The sequence below is a fragment of the Balaenoptera borealis genome, assembly GCF_965194805.1.
Source record: "Balaenoptera borealis genome assembly, chromosome: 15".
Lineage (NCBI taxonomy): Eukaryota > Metazoa > Chordata > Mammalia > Artiodactyla > Balaenopteridae > Balaenoptera > Balaenoptera borealis.
In genome coordinates, this window is record NC_138871.1 from 905,504 (window position 1) to 927,109 (window position 21,606).

General features: G+C 46.8%; 1 long non-coding RNA gene across 7 annotated transcripts in view; it reads left to right on the plus strand.

Annotated features, from left to right (window-relative positions):
* LOC309612075 overlaps positions 1-19,981 on the plus strand; it is a 69,665-nt gene extending 49,684 nt beyond the window's left edge. For 2 of the 7 annotated variants that reach the window (XR_014234919.1, XR_014234921.1), the window contains 5 exons: positions 1,714-1,817; positions 2,452-2,610; positions 3,040-3,103; positions 11,575-11,879; positions 12,184-12,988. This is a non-coding gene — a long non-coding RNA (uncharacterized lncRNA). Of the gene's footprint in view, positions 1-1,713; positions 1,822-2,451; positions 2,611-3,039; positions 3,104-11,574; positions 11,880-12,183; positions 12,989-13,693 lie in introns of those variants that run through there. The other 5 variants (XR_014234918.1, XR_014234922.1, XR_014234920.1 and 2 more) reach the window with 5 other exon arrangements.
* The last annotated feature ends 1,625 nt before the right edge of the window (positions 19,982-21,606 follow it).

Here is a 21,606-nt window from a genome sequence, read left to right on the forward strand (position 1 = left end):
CACAATACATGTAATGCGCTTGAATCATCCTGAAACCATCCCCGCCCCCGCCCCGCCGGTCCGCAGAAGGATTGTCTTCCACGGAACCGGTCCCTGGTGCCAAAAATGATGGGGACGGCTGGGCTGAAAGATAAAGCCTGGTGGCCATCCCTGGTCTAGAGTGTACATAATACTCTGATAGAAAAAAGTCAAAGGTTAAGAATGCAATGATATTTATTTTGTTTGTTTAGGATTCCATTTATTGACAATTGCTTAACAAATCCTTCTGATTTTGTTTGTTTTTTAATATTTATTTATTTGGCTGCACTGTCTTTAGCTGTGGAGTGTGGGCTCTATTTCCCTGACCAGGGAGTGAACCCTGGCCCCCTGCATTGGGAACGCAGAGTTTTAACCACTGGACCACCAGGGAAATCCAATCCTTTTTATTTTGTTTTGCTAGTTTAATTGAACTGCCTGAGTGTTCACGCAATTCTATTGTCATAAAATGTCCTTGTGGACACACTGTGTGTACCCTTGCACATTTGCTAAAATCTGTTTGTTTTTATTTATTTCTAAGTGCTTGCTTGTATTACAATGATTTAAAAATCCTTCCCTCAGTCCTCCCAGATAGGTACTATCATTACCCATTTTACAGGTAAGGAATTGAAGTCCTGGAGAGCTTAGGTAACCCTCCAGAGCTGAGAGCTGGTCAGGGGTTTGAACCCAGTTGGTCAGACTACGAGGTTTGAACCCAGTTGGTCAAACTACGAGGTTTGAAGCCTGGTAGCCACTATTCTGTTCTTCCCACAATGAGGTGAGAGGGCAGGTCAATCCCAGGACACTCGCTTTGAATATACAGAATCAGATCTCTTAGATTTATTGGATTCTCCATATTTTGAAGCAATGCCTTTAGATTATGAAATTAGATTATGAATTGGATTATGAAATTAGATTAGCATATTTATAATTGTCCAAATAAACTGTAACATTATTATATGTTAAACTGATCAAATTAAAAGCCTACCAAGTTATATATGTGTCTATTACTACATTTAAAAAACGTTAAACCAGGACTTCCCTGGTGGTGCAGTGGTTAAGAATCCGCCTGCTAGTGCAGGGGACACGGGTTCGAGCCCTGGTCCGGGAAGATCCCACACGCCGAGGAGCAACTAAGCCCGTGCGCCACAACTACTGAGCCCGTGTGCCACAACTACTGAAGCCTGCATGCCTAGAGCCTGTGCTCTGCAACAAGAGAAGCCACTGCAATGAGAAGCCTGTGCACCGCAACAAAGAGTAACCCCGCTCGCCACAACTAGAGAAAGCCCGCGCGCAGCAACGAAGACCCAACACAGCCCCCCAAAAAAACCCAAAAAACTATAAAAATAAAAAATAAAAAATGTTAAACCAACTGTCTTCTAAGGATACTTGCTCTAAACTGTAAAATGTTAAATTTAAAGTACTATATATTTGATCCCAATTTATGAGATCTGTTTGTTTCTGTTTATTCTGGAGGAAAAGAGTGAGGTGGAAGAAATAGTATATTTCTCTTTACAAGGAAGGACAATTTCTGGAAATTTCATGTTTTGGACTTTCAGTGACATTTAATATTCATCAGCTCTTAGGTGCACACCCAGAACTTAAATCATGGTTCTCTGAATGTGTGTTTAGTTGTAAATCACAGATAAAACTTTTAATAGTTGTATTGTTTCTGCTACCCATGTTCAAATGCCTTAGGATTTCTAACTGGACTAGCCAATGGGAAGGATGGCGGATTCCCCAGGGGGAAGTGACCGAAGAAGGCTGGACTGCTCTTCACGTCTGGACCACAGTTGAAAATGGTGGGTGGGTTTGTGAGTCCAGTGGAGTGAAATACCGGGTATAGGCACTTAGATAGTTGAGCACTAGATCACTGTGGAGTTTTTTGTCTGAACTCTATAGGTAGATAGATGGTCCTTATTTATCCATCCATGAATCCATCCATGCATTATCCATCTATGCATGCATGCATACATCCATCCGTCCATTGTCCAAAAAAGAGTTACTGAGCACCTCCCCTGTGCTAGGCTCTGCCAGAGGGTTGGTGTTGTGGGATGAATCTTCCCGTCTAGTACAGATAATAACAAACTAGCCAACGAGGTTAGAGCAGGTGCTATGCTATGATGAGGAGAGTTAGTGATGGACGCCATGGGATGCCGACAGTCATGGACATGCTCCCCAAGGGAGTGGATTAGACCAGAAGGAGCCAGGCTGGCTTAAAGCCTCGGCAGCGGAATTCCGGGCAGAAAGGGCTACAGGTCCTAAGACCCAGGGCTGGACCAGCTGCTGGAACCAACAGGAGCCCGAGCCTCCCAGTGAGGCAAGGTCAGAAAGGTAGGTGGGGTCAGGTCGTACAGCTTTGGGCCTGGAAGCGAGTTTGGCTTTTGTTCTAAATCAAAACGGCCCCTTTGGGGCGCTTGCATCCCCTGTTCACAGTCAGGGCTCTGATTCACGTGGGCAGAGAGCACGCTGGCTGCTGCTGGAAAATGGTTCGCCGGGGACAGGGATATCAACAGCAAGAGTGGCACAGAAACTCTTCTGCACCCAAATCACTGCTCACTGGGATTTATTCAGCCTTGGAGTAACGCTAAAAAGGTGAGTGCTTCATAGACACGTTCTGGGTCGCAGGTTTTGGCAGTGGTTGTGGGAGTGTGCACTGTGCTGATACTGTTACAGACCTGTGCTGTCCTCAGAGAAAGAACCAGTCCCAGGGCCCAGCTGCCTACCCCCCTGCACACCTGTTGGGGTGTCTTGGTTTACCTTTTGGAAACCTGCAGGGGACATTCATTTCTCTCCACAACAGAAGTGTTCTCAGGCAAGGCCTGACTCACTGCTCAGTTTCCCGGGGACTTAACACGAGTTCATCGTGGTGGGAATAAGCTCAACTGTGTGCAGCCACAAAAGGATTAGAGACTTGTTTACTGCTCAGAGCGAGTGAGGTGCACGGAGGCCTGGGAGCAGGTGTGCTGGCCGAGCGGCGTGGGCTTGTCCGGACCACCCACCAGCTTCTTCCTTCCTTACCAGGTGAGGAGGAAAAATGCAGTTCGGTGAAATTCACCTCTCAGAAAGGACAGGACTATAATTTTAGGTAAGTCTGTATTTGAAAACCAAACAAAACAGAACCAAAACTTTCTAAGGAGAAAAGTAAACTTTTCTGAGACATGGAGTCCCAGCCCCCAGAAATTTGCTCCCCCAGGGTTGAGTTCCTTGGTAGATTCTTTCATTTTTATTGAGGTTCCTGGGATGGGGGCCATGTCCTGTCTGTGTGTCCCAGTGCCTGTTATGTGTCCTAGTTTGGACAGGAGAGCTCAGTGGGCAGGTCCTGGAGGGGTTACAAAGCGACCTTGGGACTTTACAAAGGGCTTGTGTTCCTGCCCAGTTAGGGAGCCTGGGGTGAGCCAAAGCACCTGGACCTGACTCTTGATCTGGAACTAGACCAGCCTTGGCTGGTTGACCTGTGATGGTGACACGCAGCTTTTCCCAGAAGCTCTACGGTCGGGGCTTCCAGACCAGCTCTGAGCTCCCTCCCCCTCAGGCAGGACCAGGAGCACAGGGGTCTCTTCTGGGTGCTCAGGGTACGGGTCCCCCACTCTCACCCACCCTGGGCAGCCTCGGCGGGAACCGAGTCAGCCCCAAACACTCCAGAAATAAACTCAGACACGTTTGTTAAAGGTCATCTTTAGCAGACACTGTTTCCTCTGCCTGCACCACCCCCCAACTTAGTTTCTGGCTAAGACCTTGGAATGGGCTGAATCGTGTCCTGGCAAATTCGTGTGTTGAAGTCCTAACCCTCAGCACCTCAGAATGTGACTGTGTTTGGAGATGGGGCCTTTGGTTAGTTCAAATGAAGTCATTAGGATGGGTCCTAATCCCATCTGACTGGTGTCCTTGTAAGGAGAGGGGATTAGGGCAGAGACACACACACAGGGGCGACCACGTGAGGAGCCGGGCCCGATTGGCCCCAGGCTCCACCCTTGACCCCTGCCCACAGGGTCAGGAGGGCCCAGTTCCAGGACAGTTTCACACCAGGAGAAGCTGCTGGAGGCCCTCCCACCCCCTGGTCTAGATAAGCCTTTCCTTGGAGCCTCACAACCCTGTGAGGAGACACTGGTTTTGTGCCCATTTTCCAGTTGAGAAAGGCGAGGCTCAGAGCCATTATGTGATTTGCCCAGGGTCACTCAGCAGGTGAGTGAGCTGGGATGTGAGCCCAGGCTCTGTGGTCCCAGAGTCCATGTCTCAGTGCACAGGTCTTTCACCTCCTCGGTTAAATTTATTTCAAAGTATTTTATTCTTTTGATGCAGTCATAAATGGGATTGTTTTGTCTTTCTGATGGTTTATTATTAATGTAGGGAAATGCAACAGATTTTTGTATACTGAGTTCATATCCTGCAACTTTGCTAAATTTGTTTATTAGTTCTTAATAGTTTTTTTTTTTTTTTTGCTGGAGTTTTTATGGTTTCATATAATATCATGTCATATGCAAATGTTGACAGTTTTACTCCTTCTGTTCCAATTTGGATGCCTTTTATTTCCTTTTCTTGCCTAATTCCTCTGTGTAGGACTTCCAATACTATGTTGAATAAAAGTGGTGAGAGTAGGTATCCTTGTCTTATTCCTGATAGTTCAGAAAAAACTTTCAGCTTTTCACCACTGAGTATGATGTTAGCTGTGGGCTTGTCCTAAATGGCCTTTAGTATATTCCATGTATAACAAGTTTATTGAGAGTTGATGTCATAAATAGATGTTGCATTTTGTCAAAAGATTTTTCTGCATCTATGGAGATGATCATATGATTTTTATCCTTCATTTTATTAATGTAGTGTATCACACTGATTGATTTGCATATATTATAATTTAATTTGCAGGATAATTTCCTGCATCCCTGGAATAAACTACACTTGATCATGGTGTATGATTCTTTTAATGTATTCTTGAATTTGGTTTGCTAATATTTGTGGAGAATTTTTTGCATCTATGTACATCAGAGTCCTTCTTGACATTCTTAAAATCCAAATTTAAAATGTTATCTCAGTGAAAAATTACAGTTAAATGAAAAAAATGATAATAAGATGTAACAGGTGAAAAGAACAAGGACAGCAGATAACTTACTTTTCATAGTAATTTTAGCTTTTCAGAGAAATTCTCATTAAAACAAATCTAGAAGCCAAGCGTTAGGTTAAAATTAAAAATTTTTTTTGGCACTATATTTCTATGGTGAAATTGAAACATGTAATTTATGTATAAGATATTAAGGAACACTGTTTTCAAAAACTTTTAATGACATGGATAAGTACTAATATTAAGTGAAAAGGTAACTAGGAATATAGGATGATCCCATTAATTTAGATGAAATATAGATATGTTGAGTGATAGTTTTCAAATTTTTAAAAATGGTTTAGTGTTAATATAATTGGAAGTGTTGCATAAACATGCTTTGGTTTGATATTCTGTTTTCTTTCAACCAGACACACAGAGCTGTGATGCACACCAGGTGTTTCCCACCCCGCCCCCTGTGGGTCCTGGGAGGCACTGACTTTCTGTCCTGGGGCCCAGTGCCTGACTCAGGGGCTCCATAAATGCTTCCTGATATACTGCACTTGGGAAGAAGCCTGTTTTTCCGTAGTGTGAGATAGCAAGATAATCCCTTCCACTAGAAGATCCCCCCCTTAACATTGAATCTTACAAGTTTGGTTTTGATCTACCTGCAATCCTGTGAAGATGTCTGAGTTTAGATGTGGCTTCTTTTGCCCCAGAACCAGGGAACCCTGAGCACTCATGCCATTTCTCATGTGACCACCAGAGGGCAGTGCGTGGCTGCTTGTGACAATCACACTGCCCCACGTCAAACCTTTTACCAGTTACTCTTCCTCAGAATATGTTTTTTTAAAATTAATTAATTTTTGGCTGCATTGGGTCTTCGTTGCTGTGCACAGGCTTTCTCTAGTTGCAGCGAGCGGAGGCTACTCTTCGTTGCAGTGCATGGGCTTCTCATTGCAGTGGCTTCTCTTGTTGTGGAGAACGGGCTCTAGGCACGTGGGCTTCAGTAGTTGTGGCATGTGGGCTCAGTAGTTGTGGTGCACAGGCTCAGCTGCTCCGTGGCACGTGGGATCTTCCCCGACCAGGGATGGAACCTGTGTCCCCTGCACTGGCAGGCGGACTCCTAACCACTGTGCCACCAGGGAAGTTCCTATTTTTGTTTTTATCCATTACTCTAGGAGGTGGGTCAAAAAGGATCTTGCTGTGATTTATGACATAGTGTTCTGCCTATGTTATCCTCTAAGATGAACCAGTAATTTAGAGAGAAATGTCCAGTCCCACTTTCTCAGTACGTCAAGCTGGCTGGACCAAAGTGCTAGGCTAGCGGTGGTGCTTGCCTCGATCTTGCAGGGGAGGGGGTTTCCTATCAGAGGAAACCTGGAGTGGAAGAAGGTAGGGAAGAAAGCCAGATCCTGAGGTCACAGATGCAAATAGCACAGTGCAGAGAAGGGTGTGTGAGGAGGGTGGGGTGAGGGGTGGGCTGGGTAGATAAATAGCCAGACTACCGTAAGGCAAGTTGCTATGAAGACCCCAGTGGCGGAAGTGAGGAACACTGGCGAGGATGGAAGTGGGTTGGTTTGAGAACTCTTCCCTTAAGAAGTGACATTGGAATGTTACTCAGCCATAAAAAAAAGAACGAAATAATGCCCTTTGCAGCAACATGGGTGGACCTAGAGATTATCAGACTAAGTGAAGTAAGTCAGACAGAGAAAGACAAATAGCATATGATATCGCTCATATGTGGAATCTAAAATATGATACAAATGAACTTATTTTCAAAACGGAAACAGACTCACAGACCTAGAAAACAAACTTATGGTTACCAAAGGGGAAAGGGGGAGGATATATTAGGAATTTGGGATTAACAGATACACACTAATATATAAAATAAACAACAAGGACCTACTGTATAGCACAGGGAACTATACTCAATATCTTGTAGTAATCTGTAACAGTAAAGAATCTGAATAAGAATATATATACACATATATACTTATATATATTACTGAATCACTTTGCTGTATACCTGAAACACTGTAAATAAACTATACTTCAATAAAAAAAAAAAGAAGTGATATTAGAACTGACAAGAAAGTACGTAGAAAGTTGCGCTGGAGAATAGGGATACTACGGAGAAGGCCCTCTGGGCAAGGTAAATCAGTAGTATCTATAAAATCATGAATATCCACATGTACACACTGTATCTAGGGCACAATGAGTATTTTGGGTAGAGAATAGTGTACTTTATATTCAGGGAAAGGCTAATATTTTGGAATGAAAACAGGAGGATGATGGGAGCAGAGAAAGATAATTGGAGAAAGACAAGATGATAAGAAAGAGGAGATGGAAGGACAATCCCTTATAAAGACTCTGACCGGCAGCTCAGGAAAATGGCCTTGAAACGAGGTTTCTAATCTGGTGACGTGAAGGGACCCCTCCACAGCAAGGTTCTCTAATCCACACGCCTGCAGGGCCAGGCTCTTCAGGTAATGGATGAAGAAGCCGTGTGAAGGCGGGGATGAACTACGCCATCTCAAGGGGGCCGTGCTCCCCAGCGCCAGGGAATTTTTATCATTTGAGACTATAGGCCAATGTCCTCAGCTCTTTAAGAAAATTTTTATCGAAATATACTTGACATATAACATTGTGTAAATTTAACATGTACAACATGTCAATTTGATACATTTTATATTGTAGTATGACTGTCATTGTAGCAATAATTAGCACCTCTATCATGTTACATAACTATCATTTCTTTTTAGTGGTCGGAATAAGTAAGTTCTAGTCTCTTAGCAAATTTGATGATTATAAAATATTGTTGTCTATATTTGCTATACTATACTTTAGATCAGATTTTTTAAATTTAAAAAAAGAAGCCAGAAAACCAGCTACATGAAACTTATAATTTCAGTGTTGGTAACTAATTGAAAACCAAAGTTTTCAGCAGTTTCTTGGCCAAAAAAAGCAATTCTAAAGCTGGATTTGTCCGGATCTGAGGGTGTCTAGATTTTTACCTAGCAATAAACAACGCTGTAAGGTACATAAATTGCACATGTGTTACCTGTTTTCATGGTTAATCACATTGAATTTTTTAAACCATATTTAAAAACCCAAAGTATTTAACGAGTCTCTTCATGGCAACTCAGCTCAGGAGACAGGTTAAACAGAAGGACTCTGGGGTTAGAAGTCTAGTCTTAGGACTGAAACTGATTTATTCAGTGACCTTGAACAAGGTCATTAACCAGGAGTTCACCTCAGTGTCTGCTGTGAAAAGAGCTAACCAAAGGGTTTTTTAAAAATAGAAATCCATTTTTAATTAACTTTATTTATCTATTTATTTTTGGCTGTGTTGGGTCTTCATTGCTGCACACAGGCTTTCTCTAGTTGTGTCGAGCGGGGGCTACTCTTCGTTGCGGTGCGCAGGCTTCTCACTGCAGTGGCTTCTCTTGTTGCGGAGCATGGGCTCTAGGTGCATTGGCTTCAGTAGTTGTGGCTCACAGGCTCAGTAGCTGTGGCTCGTAGGCTCTAGAGCGCAGGCTCAGTCATTGTGGTGCACGGGCTTAGTTGCTCCGTGGCATGTGGGATCTTCCTGGACCAGGGCTCAAACCCGTGTCCCCTGCACTGGCAGGCAGATTCTTAACCACTGCGCCACCAGGGAAGCCCCCAACCAAAGGGTTTTAAAACATTTAGCTCCCTCCCAAAAAGTGCTTCAAGAACTCACGATGCTCTCTGTCTATAATTTTAAAGTCTGTCTCATTTGGACAGTTCTCATGAATTTTGTCAAAATTATCAGCATACTATGAAGCACCAAAATTTTTAAAAAAGATCTTCCTTTTATAAATTACAACATATGTTTTCCAGAAAAGAATAGTTTTGTTTAAGTCAATATTTTTTTTTCAATCCCTTAGGCTCTGAAACTAATTTCCTTAGTAGAAAAATGTAAACACATTCAGTATTTTACACCTCCAGAAGGAAGTAAAGTGGTGGAAGCAGCTAATATTTACTTCTCTGCTTATTCACTCATGTTTGTATATGATCCTTGAGTCAAGGCTGTGAAGAGTGCTAATTGACACTATCCCTTATTAGAAGAATGCATTCAGCAAAGTGTATTTAATATTCTTATGCTGTATTTTATAATCCTAGATGTGTACTGCACGGATATGCAAAACAATTATAATTTTAGCAGGGTCAGTCCAATTAATACATTTTGTATACTCCAAAATTATTGTGTGGTATATGGAACCATACTTTCCCTATTCATCAGTATGAAATTCTCTTTCCCTTTGATATGGTTTGATGTGGGCCTTTAGTAACTCCCTCAGTCCCATTCAACCTATCAGTGGCGTTAAAAACTAATCCTTATGTTTCTCATTTGTGAACTTTGTGGTTTCCTTCAGCATGATTGCCCTTCTGGAACCCCTGTAGCTACTTTCTCTAAAGAACATACAGCATCGATCTTACGAAATCACTGCGCATCGTCAGTTTCGGGACGTGTTCCCTCCCTCGTCCTCACCGTTCGCCTCTGCCCCTTCCTCTCCAGCCACACCTCACCCGCTCCGACAGTTCTGCCCTTGTTTGCTACATTCCCATCCGCTGCCTTTTCTCGGCCAGCCTTCCCAGCTTCACACAGACCTGACACGCGTGGCATCTGTGTGCGTTTCTGGCCCTCCAGCCTCTTACCCGCGGCTCATGCACTGCTCTGCCCAAGCCATCCTCTGACCGCAGGCTTTCTCCCTCGCCCACTCCACAACACCCACCCCTTGTGTTTTTTTTATTGCCCTTTATGTTCAGAAGGGCCTCCCGTGAACATTCGTAAACCTCCTTACCGTGCTCCCTCAGATCCTTTCTCCAGAAGCGCTTCCTACTGTGTGTTGAAAAAAAAAAGCACAACGTGAGAGTTGTGAGTTAAGTTTTATTTGGGGCAAAATGAGGATTGCAGCCCAGGAGACAGCGTTTCAGGTAGGTCTGAGAAACTGCTCCGAGGAGGCGAGGCGGGACCGGGTTATATAGACGTTTTGCAACAAAAGGGCAGGTAGTCTGAACGTCAAAAGATTATTGTTAATTAAAGGAAAACCAGATATCACAAGTGAAGGAATTTAGTACCTTTCTCTGTATGGGAAGATGCAAGAGTCTGGGCTCACTGAAATCATTCCTTTGATATGCACCTCAGCCAACTGGGGCCAGTATCCTGTGTTTTCACATACCGAGTTTCCTCAGGGCTCACCGTGGGGAGTGGCTGCAGTCTGACGGCTGCTAGATGGCAGGTGTTCTTTGTTTCCTTCCTGAGTCCCCTCAGGGCGCACCAGCTCACCGTCTGAGGTGGCTGCAATCGCTGGTGACTGTGACATCCTTTGTTTACTGACACGGCAGGAAATATTCCATTTCTCCTCTGCAAGCATCTCCACTTTTGTGTCTGCAAGTCACATTCTCACCTCTTCCTGGCCTATTTGTAGCAATTCACTTTTCTACCTGAACGATTTTATTTGGAGCCTTAATTTTTCTCTGGATCCTTTCTTTACAGAAGAATCAGGGAGACTGCAGCAGTATATGTTACATAAACATGCATAATATTTATTTTTAGGTAGGTTATGCAAACACATGGGCAGGAGTAATTGTATTGCCTGATGTTCATACGGAGCAAAGAGAGCAGAAGCAAAGCTGCTTGTCACACATGAGACACTTACATCTTTGCTGTGTAGTATGTTAATAACCGCTACTTTCAGGAATTTTGATTTTTTAAATAAATATGCCAGGTTAACATTTAGAATGTTTGTTAACATGTTTACTGTTTGTTGAAATTTAATGTTTGTTAAAAAAGCTTTTTAAAACTGCCTTTATCGTAGATGTAAGAATGCATGATTCTTAGAATCTTTGAGTAGTTTCACTCTGTATAGTATCAATATATAAGACTTGAGTTGAATGAAAACGTCTTTCCTTCTTTGAAGGAAAACACCATTACTATGTCTTTTTCAACTAGAGCAATCTACTAAACTACCTTTTGGAGGAACCATTTGTTACCTCCTTGCTGCAATAAAACTTCATGCAGTATCCAGAAATTGAAATTCTGTATCTGTCTGCATTCCCTGTGACCAGATATGAACTGATACAAAAATAATATTAATCAATAGCAATGACAAGCTTTGAATTCACCACACTAAGGTCGTATGGCAGGCTGCCCAGTCTCTCTTCCTATGATAGCCCCCAGTCTTGGAAAAGATGGAGGGTAAATAGTTCACTGCCTTGCCCAAAGGCTCACAAAATGCCATTTGTTTTCAGCTATAGAAGTCATGAATAGAAAATGTAGAGACTCAAGGTCTTCATCTGGTCTCTTCCAAACAATCCATCAAGCGCCATCTCCCTTCTCTCAAAACTTCTGTTGCACTTACACTCTGTGTCACTCACTCTCACAGCAAACCATACAGTCTTGTCTTTCTTTGTGTGTCTGTCTTCCTGCCCCAGTCTTCTGTGTTATTGGTAGCGGCAGGGACCATCGACTACACTCTCTTTGCTTTCCATTTCAGCTATTGGTGCGATGTGAATGGGAGGAACATGAATTCATTCAACAAACATCTGCTGCATATCTACTGTGTTCCAGGCACTGTAACCAGAGATACAGTGGTAAACAGGACACGGTCCTGCCCCCAGAGAACTGAAATCTGGAGGGAGAGAGAGAGAGGCAGGCAAACAGGCAAGTACCGTCAAATGTGATGCGGGATCCTTGAAGCCAGCAGCGGGGTCACGAGAGCACATTTGGCGGGATTCGAGCTGGTCGTAAAGAGTACAGGAAGAGCTCTGGACCAAGTGACTTCTGACAAGCAATCTGGAGGTGAGTAGGACTCAGCACAGTGAACAAGGGTTGGGGGAGCGGAGGAGTTTTCCAGAGAGTTTAAATTGCATCCCAGAGGTGAGAAAGAGCGGAGCGCATTAAAGGAATGAGAAATACTCCACCAGACGTGGAGTTCACAGTGGTGGTGAGGGTTGGAGAGGGGGGTGAAGCTCTAAAATGGGCTGATTCAGGAAAGTTCTCTCACTGGGACTGAGAACTCCAATGGTCCCTGCCACTGTCGCTGACAGTTAACACATTTCTGGTCCATTCTGAGCGCTTTTGAAGACCATTTTCTTCTCTTTAGCTCACCTGTTGTTAGAAGGAAATACTCTAGTGTTTGGAGGCTGGGACATCAATTCATAACGTGTATATCAGCCAGCCTGTCGCTGTCAATAATGTGACAAACCCAGCCAGAATCCGCCCCTCTGCTTGGCCTGTCAAATGAGACATCACCTCCTGCAGCTGCCTGGCGTTCAGGACTTCAGAACATTCATGTCTGGAACCCACTGTGAGGTTCCTTTTGGACCTGAGAGGTGAGTTGAATTTGGGCACCCAGGCGAAGGCTGCAGAGAATTTGTTGCAGCAAAAAGAGAAATGAGACTTTTCTGGTAAACAAGGAAAATAAGGAAACAGTGAACAGGCTGGGAAACAGCAGAAACAGGCCTGAAAGAGTTAAGCCATCTTGGTTATTCTTTAGCTGTTACTACTAGCAAACACGTGTAGCTAGACGTGTCCTTCACCAAGCTGATGGCTCTGACTCCGTGTGAATTACCCTTTGCTCCTGGCATTCTTCTCCCCCGACGCTCCTTTGTAGCACTCGTCATTTCCGAAAGAAGGGCACGGCCCTTAACTTCAGGGACACCAGACCCGGTTGCTGAGCTGCCTGACACCAGCTTCGGCCATGAATTTGCAGAAGAAAAGAAACGCAACACCTTAATTACTCTGAGCCTTACCACCTAGCCCAGACCACCAGCCCTGAGCCCCGGGGCCGGGCTATGTCACCTTTCCCTGTTCCCCGGGGAGGGGGAGGCAGTTCTTGAGGCGCTAGCCTACTGTGTCCTCTGTTGCCCGGCAAAAGGAATAAAGCTACTCTTTCTGTTTCCTCCAAACTCTGTCTCCGCATTTCTATTCGGCATCGGTGGACAGGGAGCCATGATCTTGGCAGGTTAACGGGACACAGGCCACTTCCCATCTGGAAATTACTGCCTCTAAGCTGAGTCCCAAAGTGAGACCTATTCACTTTTTAAACTAATTTTTATTGATGGTTTTGTGGAGGTGTAATTTATATACCATGAACGAGGGGGTCTGCCCTGGGAGTGAGAAACGGGGCTTCTTTTTTTTTTTTTTTTCGGGGCTTCTTTTATGGTCCCTTCTGGTCACCCTTGGGTTAATGTTCTACTCATGTGGTGGTTAGGGCTGGGTGTGTCATAGCTCTCTCTTCTTAGAATGCCAACTGCTTGTGACTGCTGGTAATTTCCACTGGGGGGAGGGTGCGACTGTGTTATCTTGAAAGGACCTCCCCAGCCTAACATGGCTCTTCAATTGTGAAGCTCTACAGAAATGTCTGTGTGCTTCTAAGCTACAGGGCTGATCTTAAAAGGGAGGGGCTCTGGTGACTGTACCTGGGGATGGTATTTGTTCATTCACTCAACAATCTATAGTGTTTGGGGTCAAGGGGTGTGGGTCCAGGGCCCACAATGCAGGTGTCCCTGTTGGGAACAACTCTGGAATTTCTCTGGGGGAGGAGCTGGGGTCCCTGTGGACGCCCTGCTTGGTTACCACCCTTTCCTTCCTTCATTCCTTCTTTCACTCAGGCATGAGTGAGGCTGAGGTCTGTTGCGGTGACCCTTTCTCCTGTGGTGACGGTGCCCAGACGCAGACGTCCTGGACCCACAGCATCCTTGTCTGGTTCTCACGTGAGGCTGCCCGGCTTCACCATGGCCTTAACCGTGGACCTGCTGCCCGGACACACCGTGTTCCTCCTCCTTCTCCTAGGAGCTCTGCCCACTGCCCTCGCTGACATCTGAGTGTGCAAAGTGGCCGTGTTTATCCGATTTGGCAAGTTGTGGAGTTGAGGTGAAAGTCTGGAAAGTCCACACCCCTGGACACCGAGGGTCTGGGTGTGAGTCCAGCTGATGTTTCAGAGTCCGAGTTCTGCCGGGGGTGGTGATGGGATCGTGGGCAGGGACATGTTGGCCAGTGGTCAGGACCCCGCTCTCCAGGGAAAGAACCAGCACGCGTGCGCAGTTTATGATACAAGCTGATGTGAAGGGCGGTGGTACACAGACAACAAAGATATGCTGAGATCATGTGATAACAGATAACACACAATCCTCTATTATCAATGGGCTCCCCCCAAAAGGTGCCTGGATGGGCATAAACGTTTATTAGCTAAACTGATACACAGGATGTGTGGCACACAATTCATAAAAAATACTAACAGACAGCACTCTAGTGTAAATTCCAGAGAGCCCAGGGCCTCACGGGATGCTTTTGTGGATGTTTGCCCGGCTCCTGTTCCCCAGACGTCCATAGTCCCCTAGTTGACACAGGAGAGCGGTTCTGACGTTGTTTGATATTTGCTGGTAATTAAGGAGTAAGACCGCGAACTCCCAGTGTGTGGAAGCTCACTCCTCCCTCTGTAACATCAGCAGCCTCTGCTGAATCGCGTCCTGGGTTTCAGATGCGGAAGAGTGTTCTCTGGGTCTTTATACTGCAGCATCACAGACGCACCTGTGCATCTGGTCTGCACGAGTCCCACTTTCCCCATCACTCTCTAAGTCCAGACGATCAACAAAACAATCAAGCAAGGCTGGGCTGTGGCATTTGCCGTTTCTGTGGTGTAGACATTCCCACGGTGGCCAGTTTCAAGTTTCCAGTGTGATGTCCCTGAGCAGGGAGTCGGGAGGAACCCCAGAGAGTGTTTCCACCACACGCACTATGGGTGGGAGGGGGTAAGGGTGAGCAGAGACAGTGGGAGAGGCAGTACGATAACCAGTCAGCTCCACAGTAACAGTGGTGAGTTTTGAGAACTTGCTGCCTTAATTATTTTTTTAAATTTATTTTATTATTATATATTTGGTTGAAGTGGGTCTTAGTTGCGGCACATGGGCTCCTTAGTTGTGGCCAGCGGGCTCCTTAGTTGTGGCTCACAGGTTCCTTAGTTGTGGCCTGTGAACACTTAGTTGCGGCATGCATGTGGGATCTAGTTCCCTGACCAGGGATCGAACCCGGGCCCCCTGCGTTGGGAGCTTGGAGTCTTAACCACTGCGTCACCAGGGAAGTCCCTGCTGCCTTTATTCTCGATATAGATTATCCAGTGTAAGTTTGTAAGTTAACTTCTAACACCAGCTGTGGTGAACAATGGCTCATGTCAGTCCTGAAGATTCCAAGATGGCTTTCACGATGGATGGCAGCCAGCTCCAGTGCCCTCTCCCCTTCCAGTTTCAGTGCCTGGAACCCAGAAGTTAAACTGAGAAAAGGCAGACTAACAAGAGAAGAAAAATTTAAATGACATATATAAAGGGAGTTTATAAAGAAATGTTACTCAGGGAGGTGGTGAGAATGGGGCACTTAAATGCCATCATGGGAAAAGGGGTCTGGGGGGAGTAAGTTATGGGAAGTCGGTCAGGATAGCAGTGTGAACAAGGGTGTTTAGTGGGGTTTGTGGTGCAGATTCAAGTCGGTGCCTTTTTTGTTGATGAGAGTCGTTCAGCAGCCTCCTCTTCCAGGTATGGGAGAAGGAGAGGGCCTACAAGTGGGCATGTCCTTTATCAGTGTGAACTTCCTTTGCAAAAGGAATGCTTGTGCCTGTTCTTTGAGCGTTTCCTGAATCTGCCGGTTCTCAGCGGCCTTCCGCTCAGAATAATCCTTACACCAAAGGGGCACATTTTGGGTTGGTGAGTTCTGGTTCCCTGCATTTGAAACTCAGTGGTTTTCCCTTAAAAGCAAAATGGGGAATCCCTATTAGATCCCAGGAGTCACCTGAGCCCCTCGGTCTGGGATCATTGAGACCTGGCCCAACTCGGATCAGATCCAAGAGGGTGCAGATTCCAGTCAATACTCCAGTTGGCTGTGAAGGGGGCCCAATGGGGTGGGTGGTCAGGAGGGGCACAGAGCCACTCCTGTTCTCCTAAGAAGGACAGCAGAGGTGTGTGTCTCTACTTCGGGGCTGACCACCCTCCCACTTGGGGTCCCCAGGCTGCAGCCATCCCACAGCACAGAGTCCTGAGGGTGGAGGTTTGGGATCTGAGCCCTGGCCCTGGTCCACCAGCATCTCAGAAACCTGCATGAGGGATGTGTGGGCCATCGTAAGTGGATGGCACTGGGATGGGATCACACCCGTGTGTGCTGCGTGGCAGAGGCCAGCTCCAGCCACCTGGACACGTGCTGCCTGAATGTCACATGGCCCCAGGTGGCCTGGGGTCCCTCGCTTACGCCTGTGGGGCCATTTATGAGACAGGGCATGAGCTGAGAGAGCCTCAGGACAGGCTGTGAGAGAAGATGGAGTCAGGGGTTCCGGTCGAGTGTGTCATAGGTGGGGAGAGGGTTGGGCTCTGTTGCTGCTGAGGCAGAACAAGAGCAGAGGGGGGTTGGCTTTTGGTGTCCATGATGCTGTGTAGGGCACGAAAAACTTTCTCTCTACCCTCTTATATGCTGTACCAGGGCTCTGTAAATTAAATTGATGGCCAACAGATTAACAGGAGCAAAAGTTTTATCATGTCTATGTACAGAGCCCTTCACAGAAAAGAAGTGGAGATGCAAAGAGACACTTAGACTTAAGGACTTGTGTGTGTGTTAACAAAGGGTGATAAGTTTCTGGAGAAGTCACAAGACAAAGGAAAACAGGTTTCAGTTTCCAAGGACCGGAAGTTGTGGGAAGGTAAGTAAATGGGGGAAAATAATGGAAGACAGAGCAGATTTTGTGAGGTTTGTTATGCAGACTGAAGCCGGCACCTTCTCAGACGATAAGATTCTTTCTCCTCTTCCTGGTACAGGAGAGGGAAGGGGACATCCTCACAAAGGGATCAGGCAGATGGGGGAGGGTAGACTTTTTCTTTTTGCTGCATCTCAGTCACCTCAACTCAAAGTAACCCTTATGCCAAAGTGGCATATTTGGGGTGTCAAATTCTGAACCCCCTCAACTGTAGACAAAGAGTTTCTAACAGCTGGAGGTCATACCGGTGGATGGGCCTTCTCCAGACTCGAGGGAACACTTCCCCACCAGAGGAGAGGGTCCAGAATGTCGGGGTGATGGCCAACACGTTGTATGGTTATCGTGGGCCCCAGTGCTGAGTGCTTTAGCTCACGACCCTATGAGATGGGCACTATGACCAATCCTATTTTACAGGTGAGAAACCGAGGCATGGACGGTGGGGTAGCTGGTCCCAGGATGGCTCGTTGGTGGTGGAGCTGAGGTGCAAACCCAGCTCATCGCCACTTCTCACCGAGTATGGTGTCTGTGTTTCCTGGGGCTGCGGTAACAAACACCACAGCCTGGGTGGTTAAACCACAGACGTTCATTGCCTCCTGGGTTCTGGAGGCTGAAGCGCCGAGTTCAAGGTGTCCGCAGGGTTGCTTTCTCCTGCAGCCTCCCTCCTTGATGTGTAGACAGCCGTCTTCTCTTCCTGCTGGGTCCTGTCTCAAAGAGAACCAGAGCCAGATGGTGAGGAAAGCACCAAAACCAGATTCTATCCAGGAGCTATTGCAATGGGGGAAAAGAAGCCTCTGTCTAGAGCCAGGCTCCTTCCTGAATTCAGCGTGGGCAAGGGGTTTACAGCCAATCAGGTTTCCAGGGTGACCAGGTATCCAGGGTGAGGCCAAGGACAGATGCACCAGAGAAAGACACACACAAGTTCCTTAGGATAATGTTAGTTCACAGAAGGCTTCATGACGTCGCACATATGCACGGGGGTACCCGGCCCTGATCACTCCAAGAGGGAATAGAAGTCGGGATTCTCACCCTTCTTGGACTGTACAAAGGAAAGGGGTTCGGGCTTCTTTTGAGGGGAGCAGATTACGGGAAGGCAGCCAGGAAACCATGGTGAACAAGGGTGTTTAGTGGGGTTTGTTCAATGGGCATCTCCTCTGTAAATGTGAATTTCCTTTTCAGGAGGAAAACCTGTGCCCTGTGCTAGGGCTTTCCCTGCATCTCCTGGTTCTTGGTGGCCTTTAGCTCAAAGTAATCCACACACCAAAGAGGCACATTCTGGGCTGGTGTGTTCTGGTGCCCTCATTTGTGCACTGATTCAGCAGGATTCTGGCTAAGACTGGGCTGTGCAGGCCCAGCAATGATGGGGCCAAGGTCAAGGCCAAAATCGAGGCATAGGACAAGGTCTGTGTGAGATATGTTTGAGGAGAGTCTTGGTCACCTCTCGTGGTCCTGGGCGTGTGCCTGGTGTCTCTGTGTCCTGACTCCTCTTCTTATAAGGACATCTGTCCTATGGGATTTGTTGTCTCAGAGTGAAGGGGGATTGTGTACCCCCCAATGGAAAGTGACATCCACATCCTGACCCCAGGGCCTCAGGACGGTGACCCCATTTGGAAGTAGGCTCTCGTCCTGTAAGTAGTTAAGACAAGGGCATTAGGGCAGCTCTAATCCTCTGTGACTCTCTTTACAAGACAAGGGGAGACACAGACACAGAGGGGAAGCCACGTGAATACAAAGGCAGAGAAGGGAGGGATGCAGCCCCAAGTCCAGGGACTCCTGGAGCCCCCAGAAGATGGAAGAGGCAGGAAGGACCCTCCCCTGGAGCCTCAGCACTTTCCAAGTAGACAGTTGCCATGGGTGGGCCTGAACTGAAGGCAGCGCTGTGGCCCCCGACTGCTCTGTGTCCCCCATATGGCACGTGGGGGACGCCTCTCACAGGACACTGACCAGTGAGGTGGTGTCACATGAGACTGCACGGCTGGTCCTCTAGACATGCAGGCCCGTCTCAACCTTCCTCCTGGGCTCTGGTCACACAGGGTGACTGTGCAGCCTTTCAGCCCCTGCACAGGACCCCTGGGTGTTGGTTAAAAGTGCAGGTTTCACCCCAAGAATAATGGAAGGTGAATTTCTCATCCACCCTCTGCAGTGTGGGCAGGGAGTCACAATTAATTACAGAGTTAAAAGCGGGGGGAGGATATTAGCCATGAAAAGGAGTGAAGCACTGACACAGGCTACAACATGGGTGAACCTTGAAAACATGATGCTCAGAGAAGAAGCCAGACATGAAAGGACAATTAGTGGATTCCACTTACATGAGACATCCAGAACAGGCAAGCCCACAGAGACAGGAAGTGGACTGGGGATGCCGGGGCTGTGGGAAATGAGGGGTGACCTCTGAAGAGTGGGGTTCTGGGGAGATGATGGAAATGTTGTCAAATGCACGTGCGGTGGCTGCACAACCCTGTGAATATGCAAAACACCACTGAGCTTAATACTTAAAATGGGTTAACTAACTGCGTGGTACAGAAATGCAGTGTCAATAACGCTGTTATCAAATGTGAAAATCTGGAGGCTTCCAGGCCCACCTCCAGAATGTGACCCCAGAGGTGCGGGGTCGGACAGGACCTGCGCGTCTGAAAGCCCCATGTGTCCAACCAGGTGGTCTGAGGGCACCTTGCGAAATTCTCCCTGTGGCATCAGAAGCGTGGGGCGCTAGTGTGGCCAGGCCTCAGGCAGAGAGGCTGGATTCCCTAGCCTTGCTGTCCTCTCTTAGGGACTGTGGCATCGTCTCCGTAGAAGGAGGTGGGTCAGCTTGAAGCCTGGTTCCCTCTTCTGCACGTTTCTTCTTTCTCTCCCAGCGATGGTGCCGGCTGAGCTGTGCCACAGCAACCAAGGCAAAAGGGTCATGCACAGAATGACTGAGAACTTTGACCAGGTGCCGTGGGCTCCTCAGAGGCAGTGACCCAGGACTGAGGTCCCAGAGCCTCCTACTGAGTGTCGCGGCCCCGCTGCCCCGCTCACGGGAGTTGTTGTCAGGTTTGATGGTTGAAGCAGCCATGGTATCGAGATTTCACTGCTAGAAACTATTCCTTTGCTTCCCTGGGAGAAGCAGGCCTCCTTCTACTTTGTTGGGGAGACCTCCTTTTTAATAAACAAAAATGATAAGCTGTAATTTTATATTAAGAATTACTTTAGGGACTTCCCTGGTGGTGCAGTGGTTAAGAATCCGCCTGCCAATGCAGGGGACACAGGTTCGAGCCCTGGTCCGGGAAGATCCCACATGCCATGGAGCAACTAAGCCCGTGCGCCACAACTACTGAGCCCGAGTGCCACAACTACTGAAGCCCACGTGCCACAATTACTGAGCCCACGCGCCTAGAGCCCGTGCTCCGCAGCAAGAGAAGCCACCACAATGAGAAGCCCGCTCACTTCAATGAAGAGTAGCGCCCGCTCGCCGCAACTAGAGAAAGCCCGTGCACAGCAACAAAAGACCCAACACAGCCAAAAATAAATAAAATAAAATAAATAAATTGAAAAAAAGAATTACTTTATATACACGTAAAGAATAATCATAAAGATCAGGAAACAGAACGTGACGAGTGGACACCCAGGAGTGCCCTTCCCTCGTCACAGCGTCCTCCCCACCGTGAGGTAGCTGTTCTCCTGATTTTGTGTCAGTGACTTGTCCTCATAGTTTACGCCCAGGCTCGCATCCCTAAACAACGCAGCCCACCTTTGCCCAGTTCCAGACTCTGTACGTGGGTGTACCGTGCAGACTGCTTTGTTGCTTTTGGTGGCTCAGCATTGTGTCCATGAGATTCTTTCATCTTGTGCATATAGTTTTTTTAAAAATAATTTTTATAGTTTTACTACCTTTAAACAAAATGTACTCCATTGCTGCGGAATATTCCTTCATAGGAGCGTGCATGGTTCATTTCTGCATCCGCCTGTGATGGCCTTCAGGTTCTTTCAGGTTTGGCTCCTGTGGCTGCAGAGTCCGTGTCCGTGTGTCCTGGTGCAGGGCTGGGGGGTTTGTGTTCAGCTGGGAGGAGCACTGTGGGTCTGTGTGCACGGACTTCGCTATCTGAGGCCCGATGGTTTCAGAAGTGGTTGCATCCCCCCCCGCTGCGTACCAGGCTTTCCATTGCTCCACATCCTGCTGATATTTGATACTATGTCTTTCATGTCTGCCATTCTGGTAGGTGTATGCACAGTATTTTTCTTATGGCTTTAATCCCTCGTTGTTAGTGAAGTTGTGCATATTGTGGTATTCATGGACTATTTCTTGTTGTTTTTAAAAAAGTTTTAAAAATTGCGGTCAAATACACATAACATAAAATTTACCATCTTAACCATTTTTAAGTGCACATTTCAGGGTCATGAAGTAATTCGCACTGTTGTACAACCCTGACCGCCATCCTCCTCCAGAACTTTTTCATCTTGCAAAACTGAAACAGTCCCCATTAAACACTCACCCCCCCACCCCGCCATTTTCCCTCCCTCAGTCCCGGCACCCACCATCCTGCTTTCTGTCTCTATGGTTCTGACGGCTCTGGGGGCCTTGTATGAGTGAATCAAGCACTGTTTGCCCTTTCGTGTCTGGCTTACATCACTGAGCATAATGCCCTCAAGGGTCATCCCTGCTGCAGCCTGCGTCAGAACTGCCTTCTGTTTAGGCCGAATAACATTCCCTTGTATGGATGGACCGTGTTTTGCTTCTCCATTCATCTGTCAATGGACACATGTAACATCTACGTTCATTTCTCATGTCTTAACGATATTTGTGGAATAACTTCA